The sequence below is a fragment of the Tachysurus vachellii genome, chromosome 11 (genome assembly GCF_030014155.1).
Source record: "Tachysurus vachellii isolate PV-2020 chromosome 11, HZAU_Pvac_v1, whole genome shotgun sequence".
Classification (NCBI taxonomy): Eukaryota; Metazoa; Chordata; class Actinopteri; order Siluriformes; family Bagridae; genus Tachysurus; species Tachysurus vachellii.
This window is the reverse complement of record NC_083470.1, coordinates 17,731,652-17,744,385: the sequence shown is the minus strand read 5'-3', so window position 1 is coordinate 17,744,385 and position 12,734 is coordinate 17,731,652. Positions and strand designations below refer to the sequence as shown.

General features: G+C 35.9%; 1 pseudogene; it reads right to left on the bottom strand.

Moving 5' to 3' along the window:
* Nucleotides 1-2,573: 2,573 nt before the first annotated feature.
* On the bottom strand, nt 2,574-3,923 carry LOC132853777 (uncharacterized; annotated as a pseudogene).
* Between the last annotated feature and the right edge of the window lie 8,811 nt (nt 3,924-12,734).

Here is a 12,734-nt window from a genome sequence, read left to right as displayed (position 1 = left end):
CTGCCCAAAGAGGATCTCAAATTGAGTGAAGCCCACTGCGGCCTGCAGGCTCTCTCGGACAGAGAAGAAGACGAAAGTCCAATTCCTCTCCTGCCTTTTCCAAAAGTATTCCAAATTGGCTAAACAGCAACAACAGCTTACGAGTGATATTTCTGGAGATGCCCTTACAAAGTCTGGCTGCCTTGGGGTATTGTGTGGCACAGTCGACAATAACCAGGATTTATTCATAGCCCCAGTGAATGCTAATGATGGGGAGTGGGATGAGAGTCATGGGAGCAGGCCTATGTGAAGGCCTATGTGATCAGCCCAGCGAATGCTAATGATGGGGAGTGAGATGAGAGTCATGGGAGCAGGCCTATTTGGGGTGGTTTGTTGACATTGTGGACAGCGGTGACAGAAGATGCTTCCCGTCTGTCCAAATCATCAGTGGTGCTGAAATACCAGTGTCCGTTCAGAATCTTGCCAGTAGTAGTGTGAGGAGTGGGGAAATGCCACTGTAAACCGGTGATGAAGGCTCCGTCGTCCACCGTGTCAATTTCACTAATTGTTTTTTACCTCTGGGGTCATAATCACATGTTCAGATTTCGTTTTTAAACCTAGTTGTTTCTTAAGACAAAGCGTTAATTATAGAAGACATTAATATTGCTTTTGATAAGTTCCTCTGAGAATTCTCAGCAGCTGTGTCCATCTTAGGGTCAGTAGGCGTTAATTAGAATGTAAAAGGACCAGTCATAATGGAAGTTAGACTCTTGATTTCATTCTAAGCTTTGGATTAAATGTAGAAAATATAGTCATACTTTCAAAATTGGAAGATTAGAAGATTATATCATTTTGTTTTAAAATACCCAGACACAATATATGCAATTTGCCATGTCACTGTGTGAAAAATACATTTACGTCTGTTACTGCAGAGAGATTTACCAATAGTCTCCCAGAATTATCATCCATGATTAGATCGCAGACCCCACAGAACGCTGCTATTCTCCTTATATATACTACCTCTTGGTGCAATTATTTGTAAACATTTTATTAGCTTTAGCTTTATAAGCTGAAAGAAAAATTTAATCAAACTTCCAAATACTATTAGTACTACGACTATTATTAGTAGTATTATTGTTGTTGTTGTTGTTTAGCCATTTGATTTTGAGGGAAATCAGAGATGAATAACATTGAGGGTGAAAGAGTGAAAACAGCTTAAGACCGATAAGTCAGGTTCCACTCCTGTCAGCCAAGAACAAGAAACTATTGAACATGAATCTATTGTGAACTCAAACTCACTAAATCTGTCAAGTTGAAGACTGGAAAAAAACCCACGTGATTTAATTTTTAACTGTCCAGTTTTTTCCCCACTCAAAAAGTGATTGAGAGTTACTATCTTCCAATTATCTAAACCAATCTGGTACCAACAAGGTGTTTCCTCACACATACCTGTCATTCACTAATTCGTTCCATGTGTAGCGTTTATTATTGTAGAGGCTATTTACTGATGGACATTGTAGAGTCCTTGTTTGTCTAAGTTCCAAACAAAATAGTAAAATGTTCTGACACTATTATGAATGAAAATCTTAGGAGAATAGCAGTTTTGAAATACTAGCCCATGTTCAAAGTCATAGAGATCACTTTTTTCCTCATTCTGATATTTGATGTACCTGGATTTGATTGACTAATTATCATAATTATTATCATTATTCTTGATTTTTCAACAAACCGGATAACTGTAGGACTCTAACCACATTTGGTGTCAGTTTTTGCTCAAAGTCCTACACTCTTGTGTCAACAAATAATTGCTTCTTGGTAAGACTTCCTTGTAATTGTATTCTTAAATGAACAATCCGACACACACCAAAAGGAACTTTATTGGCCTGTCCAATGTGTTTCAGGCTAGTCTGAGTGTATTTTTGCTGCCGTAACTTCGCAACCTTGGGTATTGTTGCAGTAGATGCAATAAAGTGGTTGTGTACGGTTTATTTGTGTTTAAGCACATAAACACTCAACACTTTTAACACTTATCATGCTTCAACATGCATTCCTTGCCTTTACATATTTTGCTAATTTTTTACTTCTTTGTTACCTTGGGTTTGTTCATGTGTCTAACAGGAAAAATGTGAGCTGGATTAGTAATATTCTCAAAGTTTTTTCAGTAATTTTTCTAGGGGAAAAAGATTGTGTCACCTTTTACAGAGAGAGCCATTTTTAATCTTTCACAATCTATAATTGTCCTATTACTTAATCTAAGTATACAGCACTTTTACAACATCACAACACAGGAGATCACACAAACATTTAAATGTAATTTATACAAGCGGAAAACAACTTTCCAAATACCAAATATTGCCTATACCATTAAGAAGCATAGATTAAAATATTCATCATCATCATAAAAGTTAAACCATTTAGAATAAAAAATCTAAAATGTAAAAAAATATATTTACTAACTATCTTAATGATTAATACTGTGCACAATAGATTAAATCCAAACAACTCCTTTTTCTAAACACATTTTATGTCTTTTTGTTGAATAAACTGAGTGGATACATGTATTTTATCAATTTAAAAACAAACAAACAAATCCATCATTCTTCACTTTTCAACAAACTGGACAACTGTAGGACACTATTCACGTTTGGTATCAGTTCTTGTTCAAAGTCCCACACTCTTGTGTCAACAAATAACTACTCCTTGGTAAGACTTCCTTGTAATGGCGTTCTTACGTGAACAATCCGACACACATCAAAAGGAACTCTATAGTCCTGTCCAATGTGTTTCAGGCTAGAATGCACTGAAGTTTGTATCATGTTTCTAGGGTTGATGATCATCTTTGTGGTGTTGTAGTGTTCTTTCTATCTGGTTCTCTGTAAATGTGTTCCATAATATTAATACCATGAATACTTTTCCATTCTGGCCTGTGAAACTTACCACTTTCATCAAACTGTGTCCTGGGGAAAATGTGGTTCTCTATGAGAAATACATTCACATCTTTGTGCTCCTTCTGCAGAGACTCCATCAGTAATTCAAGATTCGGGTACTTATAAGGCATGATGATCTCATTGTCTCATGTCATTCAACAGGACATATTTGGACTGATACATGTTTCTATAACTGCACTCATTGAGTGTTACCAACTGGCCATAGTACTGGAGGTCCCCTTTATGAACTTTGATATTCCATCCTGCAGATGGGTTAAGGAACTGGTCAATAGGCCATGGCACAATCTCTAGAAATCCTGCTTTCTCATAGTGCTGTAGGAGCCTCTTCAAGTCAGTACCACAGCTTGTGTTGTAGTTTACAACTCGTTGTACACCAAGAAGCTTGTACATCTCCATGGTTTGAGCAAACTGCAGAACATTATTGTAGTTTCCAAAAAGGCTGGATATACAGATAGTGAAGTTGTACTTGAATGATTCTTTATTCCTGCTGTTCTTTACTGGAAGGAAGCCTAGGTTATTAATGTCTGAGTGTTCATCTGCTGAAATGGCGACGTGGGTTGCAAATTCTGTGTATTTGCCCTGACACAGCATATCTGAAGCACCGTACGGAAAGCCAAAATGATCTGTGTGTATCTCAATTTTTGCTGCAGTAACCTCGCAACCTTGGGTATTGTTGCAGTAGATGCAATAAAGTGGCTGTGTACTGTCTCTTTTGATAATGCTGATAACTCGTATATCTTTATTGAACCTGTGATCAATGAATGCAGACACCACAAAATGACTTGTGTTTTTAATGGGGATTATAGAATTTGGATATTTTGGGATATTGTGTACTTCTGAATTGCTCCTTGTAGGTGATGGTGTGCCTGCATATCGATTTCCAGCAAAATGAACAACAGTCTGGCCAAAAATTTGTTTCCATCTTGAAATCCAAATTCCAGATATAACACCAAAAATTATAAGGAAAATAAACAGTTGGGCCTTTGTGTATGCCATTTTAAGCCATCATCCAATTTGAACTCTGTAGATTCAAGCAAAACTATTATTAATACAAACATCTTACAATAATAATATTTTTTATAGATTTGATCCATTACTGCATTGTAATTGTATCATAAAGTACTATAATGAAAAAGTTGACAAGGTATTTATAATGAGTTACAGGATCATCCTTACAGCTTTTATTATTTCGGCATATTTCCTCAGGCTAGATTAATTAGACTTCAATAACTAGATATGTTTTAGCCAATTAATTAGCCAATAATTCCCAAGCTTTGTTTTTTACATACAATATTTTCTCTACTTTAAAATGTTTTGTCATTTCCAGTAACAATGTTTTGTAAAAAAAATGATTAATGGCATAATCACAATTAACTGAATATTTGGTAAAATATATTAGGCTAGTTGGATATAAAATTGGATATAAAGTTCATAGCACAGATTTTCAACAAAGTTCCCATACAGTTTAAAATGTCACACATTTTGTTGGAACTGTCATCAGTTATTCCTTGCCAGTGGAGTTCATATGTCCAATGCTCTTGTATCATTGAATAACTGGTCTTTGGTAATGGTGCTTTCACACAAATTATCTGACACATAGCAATTAGACTGGAATCCACTGAGGTTTACATCAAAACCAACAAACATACAGACTAACAATAGTTCTAGCAACCAATGGGGTAGCAAAAGGCTTTATTCATTCATGCCCTACTTCACAAATGCCCTACATCTCTAAAATTTGCCATATCTGTTCCACCACCTAAGGTCCTGCCTTGAAAAGTGATCTTCTCAGGCCACAAGCAAAGCAGCTGTTTAAGTCCATATGTATGTATATATATATATATATATATATATATATGTATATATATATATATATATATATATATACATACATATATATATATATATATATATATATATATATATAGCATTATAGCATTAATTAAAGCAATGTGTTGAAATCATTACAGTTGTACAGTTTATCGATGGAACGGTGATCAGTTATTCCTTGCAAAAGATCACACACACACACCACTCAAAAACATGGCGTATAAATTTATTGTGAATAAAACGTCCTTTACACCTCTTATGCTTTTTATAATATTTAATTTATAAACAATAAACCTCATGAAATTATGCCATGTTTTTGAGTAAAATAAGCAGAAATTATTAAATATTATTTTGTATAACCACTGGCTGGTGTATGTCAAACATCCCCAGGTCAAAGCTGACTGAAGCAACTAAATTCATAAATAAGAGAGAGAAAACAAATATGATTTGAATATGAAAACACAAGGTGTGTGTGTGTGTAGCATCATTTTGGGTGGATCATATTTTGCCCTCTGCTAGGCAAAGGCATATCAAAAGTGTGAAATATTTACAAATGTCTAGCTTTTTTTTCTGGAGGCCTAATGAAATGCAATGCCCAATGTGTGTGTGTGTGTGTGTGTGTGTGTGTGCGCATGCACGTGCGTGTGTGTGTGTGTGTGTTGTTTACAAATTGTTCTGTTTGGAGGCCAACTGAAATGCAATGCCCAAAGCTTTGAACAGTGTTTGACTGTGTGTGTGTGTGTGTGTGTGTGTGTGTGTGTGTGTGTGTGTGTAGCATCATTTTGGTAGATCATATTCTGCCCTCTGCTAGGCAAAGGCATATCAAAAATGTAAAATATTTACAAATGTGTGGCTTTTTTTTTTCTGGAGGCCTAATGAAATGCAATGCCCAATTTGTGTGTGTGTGTGTGTATGTGTGTGTGTGTGCATGTGTGAGTGTGTGTTTGTGTGGTGTGTTAGTGGACATTTTATGTGTGCATTTTTCTGTCTGTATGTATGTTTATTGCGCTGAAAAAGGGCAAAAGTGTGACCTATTGCCTCACTAAATGTGGCCGAGTCAAATTGACTCGGGAGGACTTGAGGAGGAAAGTATTTATTTTACGAACACATAGTTCAACGAAAATAGACAAAATTAATTTTACTTGCAAAGTTCGTAATTTGGAACAATCCTGGTAAATTTCAGGCAAATATGTGGAAGGAAACCCAAGTTATGACACATTAAACTTTCCAGATGAGTCAAATAGACCCCATGTCATTGTATTAGCAACTTTTCATTTTGTTTTCACACAATGTTTTATAAATAAAACAGACTATTTTGTATAGATATGGCAGGCATTTCTGAAGGTTTCCATTGCCTCTTTTCCACTGGAAAGAACCGGGTGATGGTTCAGAGCTAGCGCTTGTGCTGGTTCAAAGTTGGTTCCACTGGCGAACCTTCTAAGAACCGGTTTGCCTTTCCACCGGCTAGAGAGCCATCACAGTGATGAGTGTGACGTCACTGTATACGTGTCACGTGTCCCAGCAACTTTAGCGCAACAGCGGCAAACACAAACACAACATCAACAATGGCGGATTTTGCTTTACTGTTAATGCTCATGGCTTTGCGAACCTACATTGGCATCCAAACGCGGCGAATAAAATGTGTACGTGCAGCTCCATGTAATCTGTATAAATGGAGGTTGTAATCGACAAAGTACTTAATGTTATTTTATCATTAACACAGAATAAAGTTAGCCTTAGCATGTAGCTACTTACTATCATGTGTGCTGATAATGTATCATATCGCGGTAAAGTAAAAGTGTATTAAACATTAGTATACTTAAGGTACATTATCAAATGTGCTAACAGTAGCCCCGCCCACAGCCCTTGACACAAGCGGTTCTTAAGTCTAGACCAGCAACGTTTTGGTGCTACTTAAGAACCACTTTTCCTGGTTCAGAGCCAGTGCTTTGGCTGTCGAAAAAGAAAGAACTGGTTCTAAATTCGGCTCTGGCTCCGAACCAGCACTCAAACTGCCTCGGTGGAAAAGGGGCACATGTCACACAAGAGGTTTGGCCTGCCTTGGATCTAAGCTACTCTGAGTGAACAAATGCAAATGTGCCAGGCCTCACAGGTGATGGGGGTGTTTGCACAACAAAAGAAGAATCGAGCCGAAGAACTGTGAAAATCTCAACGGGGGTAATCACACCTCAGGACCTGCACCAGAAAATAAAAAAGTCAGTAAATCTAGTGTTAAGTCACAGACAAACGCCTGGATTGTCTATTGTATCAATGCCAGGCCATTAACATGAAGATGTTAATGTAGATGTTACGTTGTAACATGTAACATGTAGATGTTACGATGTAACGATCGTAACATCTACAATTTAGTGATGGGAACTATTCATTGCCCTGAGCCACATCTTTCTACAATACATGTAGAAAGTCACAGTGCTGGTAAACGAGTCTGTCAAATTGACCCAGTGACTTAAAATCAAGACAAATGAAAGTAACTTTTATTTGAGAATTGTTTTTAAACCAAAAATTAACACAAAAGCCAACCACAATATAATATTGACAATATGAACACATGTATATTTATGTGTGTCGCCACAGCGCACGTGATGTGTCTTTACATTGTCACCATACACACTATGCACATGACACAATGTACAGAAATACAAACATTTATAGGTAGAAATGAAGAAGGTTCATATGTGGGCATCTACACAGTATATGAGGGACATGGTATCACAGTGTGGTCCCTGCGAATGGTCATTTGTACAGACCACGCTGTGATGTGGTTCACATGTTAGTCTTGCCATCATCAGATGGCTGCAGACCTGGCTGCTTCTTCCTTTATTTTACATGTTGAGGAAGTTTTAAGTGGAAAAAATACTTTTAAATATTTGTTTACTTTTTTAAAAACTTGTAGGTCAATTTGACCTGCAACATACTGTAATAAGAGGGTTAAAGTCTAAACAGGTCCTAGATGCATGATACATGTAAGTAAAAATGAAATGAAAAATGAAAAAAAAAATCTGAGGATTCCTATTAAAACTGATGTCTCTAATAGTGCAGTGTTGTTACGCTTGGTGATGCATGTTTTAATATTTATATAATAAAAACTTTTAATTATATTTTTATAATTTTTAAAAAAAAATTTAAATAGATTTTAATTTGCACAAGTTCAAAACCCACAGTGTCCCCAAATACAACATCCATCTGTCTGTCTGTCTCTCTCCAGTGTGTGATAATGACATTAAAGTTTCAGGTCCTTCCTACTATCTTCCTGCTGGACAGGTAAAAGGTGAAAGAGAAAACTGCTTCTATGCTCTTAAAAATTTTTTGTCTCTGACCTGTAAAGTCAGGGTTAGAAAGTGTTTGTGAGCAAAGCCCCATCTTCTGGTTGTGCCCTGGAATTACATTATAACAGCTAAAAATGGGGGTGGCTACATTAAAATATTCACATGTCCTTGATTGCCTGTAGAGAGGGGGGCTCATGACAAATAACATATATATAACATATATATATAACATTATAGCATTAGTTAAAGCAATGTGTTGAAATCATTACAGTTGTACAGTTTAACGATGGAACGCTGATCAGTTATTCCTTGCAAAAGATCTAAATGGCTAGCAACAAACAAAAAACAAACCAAAGAATTCTTCTTGCTTAAAGTCCCATACTTTTGTATCAGTTAATAAGTTCTCCTTGATAAGACTCCCTCATAATGGTGCCTTACACAAATTATCCTACACGTAGCAAAAAGAACCTGACAGACCTGTCAGGACCTGTCCACTGAACTTTAGGGTGTTTTCACATATAGTTCGTTTTAAAAGAACCAAACCTAGTTCACTTAAAGTGAACCAAAAAAGGAACTAGTTGAATGTGACCTCAGTCCGTTCGGTGTTCACAATATAGTGGACACAATATAGTGGTCTTCTTTAGTATTGAAGTGATCTCGGACCCTTTCGTGTTCACACCTCAACATCATAAGAACTCAGAACGTAGAACGGACAGGAATCCTTGATTTCAGCAGACTCCCCACTTTGATGCATTTTATCACGGGTGCTCATGTACTTCTGTCGTAGTTTTTTCACTTTTACGCGACATTGTAGTGCTGTTCTGTTGTACCCCCTTTCCTTCAGTTTTTGAGAAAACAGAAGAAATACTTTTATGTTTTTATGTGTTGAGAATAGTTGGCGTTTAATTCCATCCTCTTTCCAAATATCAATAAGTGCACAGCTTTCTTCATAAGACCACACGACTCCGCGACCTGCCATGGCGAAAAGTTTTGTGTTTTCAGCAGTCACAGTGACGGAACACGGCTGCAGGTATGGCAAGCCTCCAGGGACATTTGGCGAAATGAAACGCAAAGCGGACCGGGACCTCATTGCTTTCACATGTCACACACAAATCGAACCAAAACGAACCCACAAACGAACCGTACTCAGACCACCTCCGGAGGTGGTCTGAGTACGGTTCGCTTCTGGGTCCTTTTAAGGGGTCTCAGATCACATGGTTTGTTCACATATACACACTGAACCGCTCCGAGAGCGTTTGGAGGGCTCAAACGAACTAGGTGTGAAAACACCCTTAAACTTTAGAGGTTTGCATCAAAACCAACAAACACACAGACCAACAATAGTTCTAGCAACTAATGGGACAGCAAAATGCTCCATTCACTTATGCCCTACTTCACAGCATAGCACATCAGCCACAAAATCTACCTGTTTGTTTTGTTTCCAATTCAAACAGTAGAATATTTAGAGATTTCTTGCACAGCAACATTCCACAAGCAATAAAAATAAAATGTCAAATATTTTACTATCTTCATAATTTATGCAATCAAGAGCTGTTTCTCACATCAAACACTCTGATATTATATTAAAAAGTATATAAAATAACATTGAATATACAGGAGACAATTAAGGTACACAATTCAGACATTTGAATAGCTTTAAAGGTCACATAAGTGGCTTTAAAAAGTCTAAAACTAATCAAAACAAGGACAACTGATTATTAACAGGCTCACTTCTAGTGTTTCAAGCTTTTTGTGCCTGATTCAAAAGTTTCGTTCCAGTATTGGCTTTAAATTTATATCATTTAATTTTCTTTTTTATAAATATTTTGCTCTGAAGCTTTTTTAATTAATTAATTTATTTATTTATTTATTTTTTACTTTTCCTATAGAAGTTACTTTTTTTTTCAAGCAGAGGTAATCCACTTCTGACATTTTTAATGTCCAGCTCATATTCAAGTCAAAGAATTTACGTAATCATTAAGTGTGCAAACATTCAGCTTGTACAGTAAGTGAACTGATGGATTCTCCCTCCTTCGTTAGCATTAATTTTATTGTGATAAGATTATATATACATTAATCGCAATCTTTTTGTGTGATTTACTGTGATTAATCGCATACTTATAGTGAAATTCAACATACACTATTTATTTTGTTTAACATGTTTATTTTTGACATTTCAAAAACCATCATAACAGTTTTAATCTCGATTCAATTTCAATTTCCTGCCTTGCCAAACTAAAACAGAACACACAGAAGCTTATTATTTAACAAGCTGCTAAGGTATATGGCTGACGTTTGTCTACTCACACACCGTATACATTGATCCAGTGTGGGTCAGTTTGCTAGTAGAACCTGTGATGTGTTTTGCTTTTAAATGATATTTTAAACTCTATGAGCTTCGAAAGTAGGCCAGTTCTTTGTTACAGTGTATGCACACAACTTTGTGTTTATCCATTATAGAGTGCCATTAAATTTTCATTTAAAAGACTAACCTCTGCCTACCAGAGTTACTGGTGCTTGCACGATTGTAGATGCTAAGAGTGATAAACTCCCAACCCCCAATATCATCTGCATGATGCAAATTATGTTAATGATGCACCTTTGTGTGAATCAGTAATTTATTTGCGGTAATTTATTTGCATTAACTTATTTTTTTAACACAATAAGGATTTTGTATTCATCGCATGCATTAACACATTATTGTTGACAGCCCTAATATATATATATATATATATATATATATATATATATATATATATATATATATATATATATATATATATATCGTCGCTCTTGGGCGGAAACCTCGTATGTCCAAATTTGGGCAATTTCATATTTTTTCACATATCGATGCTATTGGTCAGTCCCAACATGGGACTGTTATTTTTACAAGTTATTAACCAATCTAAAGTCTTGAAAATAGCTTGAGCGCAAATCTCATAACTCCATTGGACACTTCAACTGTCCACCTCTTCCTCACTCTGCGGGAGAGATTCACGGCATATTTCTCCTTAATAAGAGTCGCAACGAATCAACACGTCTTCTGAGGTAAATGTCTTCAAAACACTGGGCTCAAAGAAAAAAAAATCTTGACCCCCGCTAGTTCTGGTGCTCGTCTGAGGACAGGAATTTAGCGCAAGACAATCCACTGCAACGCAGACTAAACCCTGTGCACTGCAGATAAGGTACGGCGTTTTTTTCATTGCCTTTTGGATATATGAGGATTCCGCCCGACAGCGACAATATATATATTATATTATTATATATATATATATATGGCAATTCATACAACCATATCATACAACCATAAAAATGAAAATAAACTCACAATGCTACAGTTTAAGATACTTTAAACTACAGTTCAAAATACTTTAAAAGTATTACATACATTTTTATTGAATAGAAAAATTAAATTGTGTTACAGATATTGACATGGTGACACATTTGTCAGTAAAGAATCTGGCAGTTACTTGAAAAATAAAATTACATACAGCTGTTTGTATAAATAAACATTAAAACTGTTTATCAACTTTAATTTAACACCAACAAGATATGCCCAGATCTCCTGATTTTTTTTTTCTTTAAAAAAATATCAGGAGATCTGGGCATTTCTCTCTGCTGTCTGTTGGCAATTGTGTTCGAATAAGGGGTCTTTTCTAAGCTAATCAGAAGAGATTGTTACTTTCATATATATGATTATTGTAAAATATTGTGACATCATGAACTTTAGAGCTTGTAGAGATCTGTTGCAACAGAAATCACTATTAAGTGATATAAAGTTTTTTTTTGTTCTTACTCCAGGTGTCACCCTTTGTGTTTATTTGTATCAGAACTGAATTTCCTCGACAATTCCCTGGTGTTGTCAGCAGGATTCCACATCTCAACCACTGTGTCTCAGCCACTGTAATTGGTCATCTAGTAGAAGAGAACCTGGGGAGATCACAGAGTTTGAGTGTAATTTTTATGATATCTGATATTCATATCTAAATGCTCCTAAATGCTCCTAAATTTTGACTTGGAATTTTTGATGGTCTGGGACCAGTAAAAGGTTATATGGTCATATTCAGATGAACTGAGTATAATATAGGTGCCTAAGTAAGGGTTTGGTACACAGGAAAAATGGCAGAGTAATTTTTCCAGAGACAATATTCTTTTCCTCAAAAATAGTTGTTTTTACTCTATTTTGAGTGTACAGAGTAAAATGTGTCAGTAGAGTGTGAACAAAATTACAGAGTAATTGTGACTCCTCCCCATTGTCTCCTCACAAAGTCTAATTTATTCGCCATTACTGTACGCAGTCATCCAGCGTTGCAGCTTGTGGAATCAGAAGAGAAGGCGCATTTCTATTAGATGTAAGTAACTACATTTTTAAGTGTAATTATTTATTTTAGTTTTGAGCCTCTGTTTTGAGCTCATATCAATATCCGGATTGATTTTAATTTTAGAACTTTGCTTAATTTAGAAGTTGGACTAATCTTGAAAGCAAATAATTAATATATAGATTACAAATGTAACGAACATTAAATGACACCAGTGAAATTGCCAACTGTTTATTAAATGTTTGTAAGCTAAATTATTGTGGCGATGACCGAGTTGTGCACCACATGTTCTTGACTTGGTAAAGAGTTAACAGCCTTAACTGGATTGCTGGAGGCCATTTTGATGTGCATTAGCCCTGTTTGGACTGTAA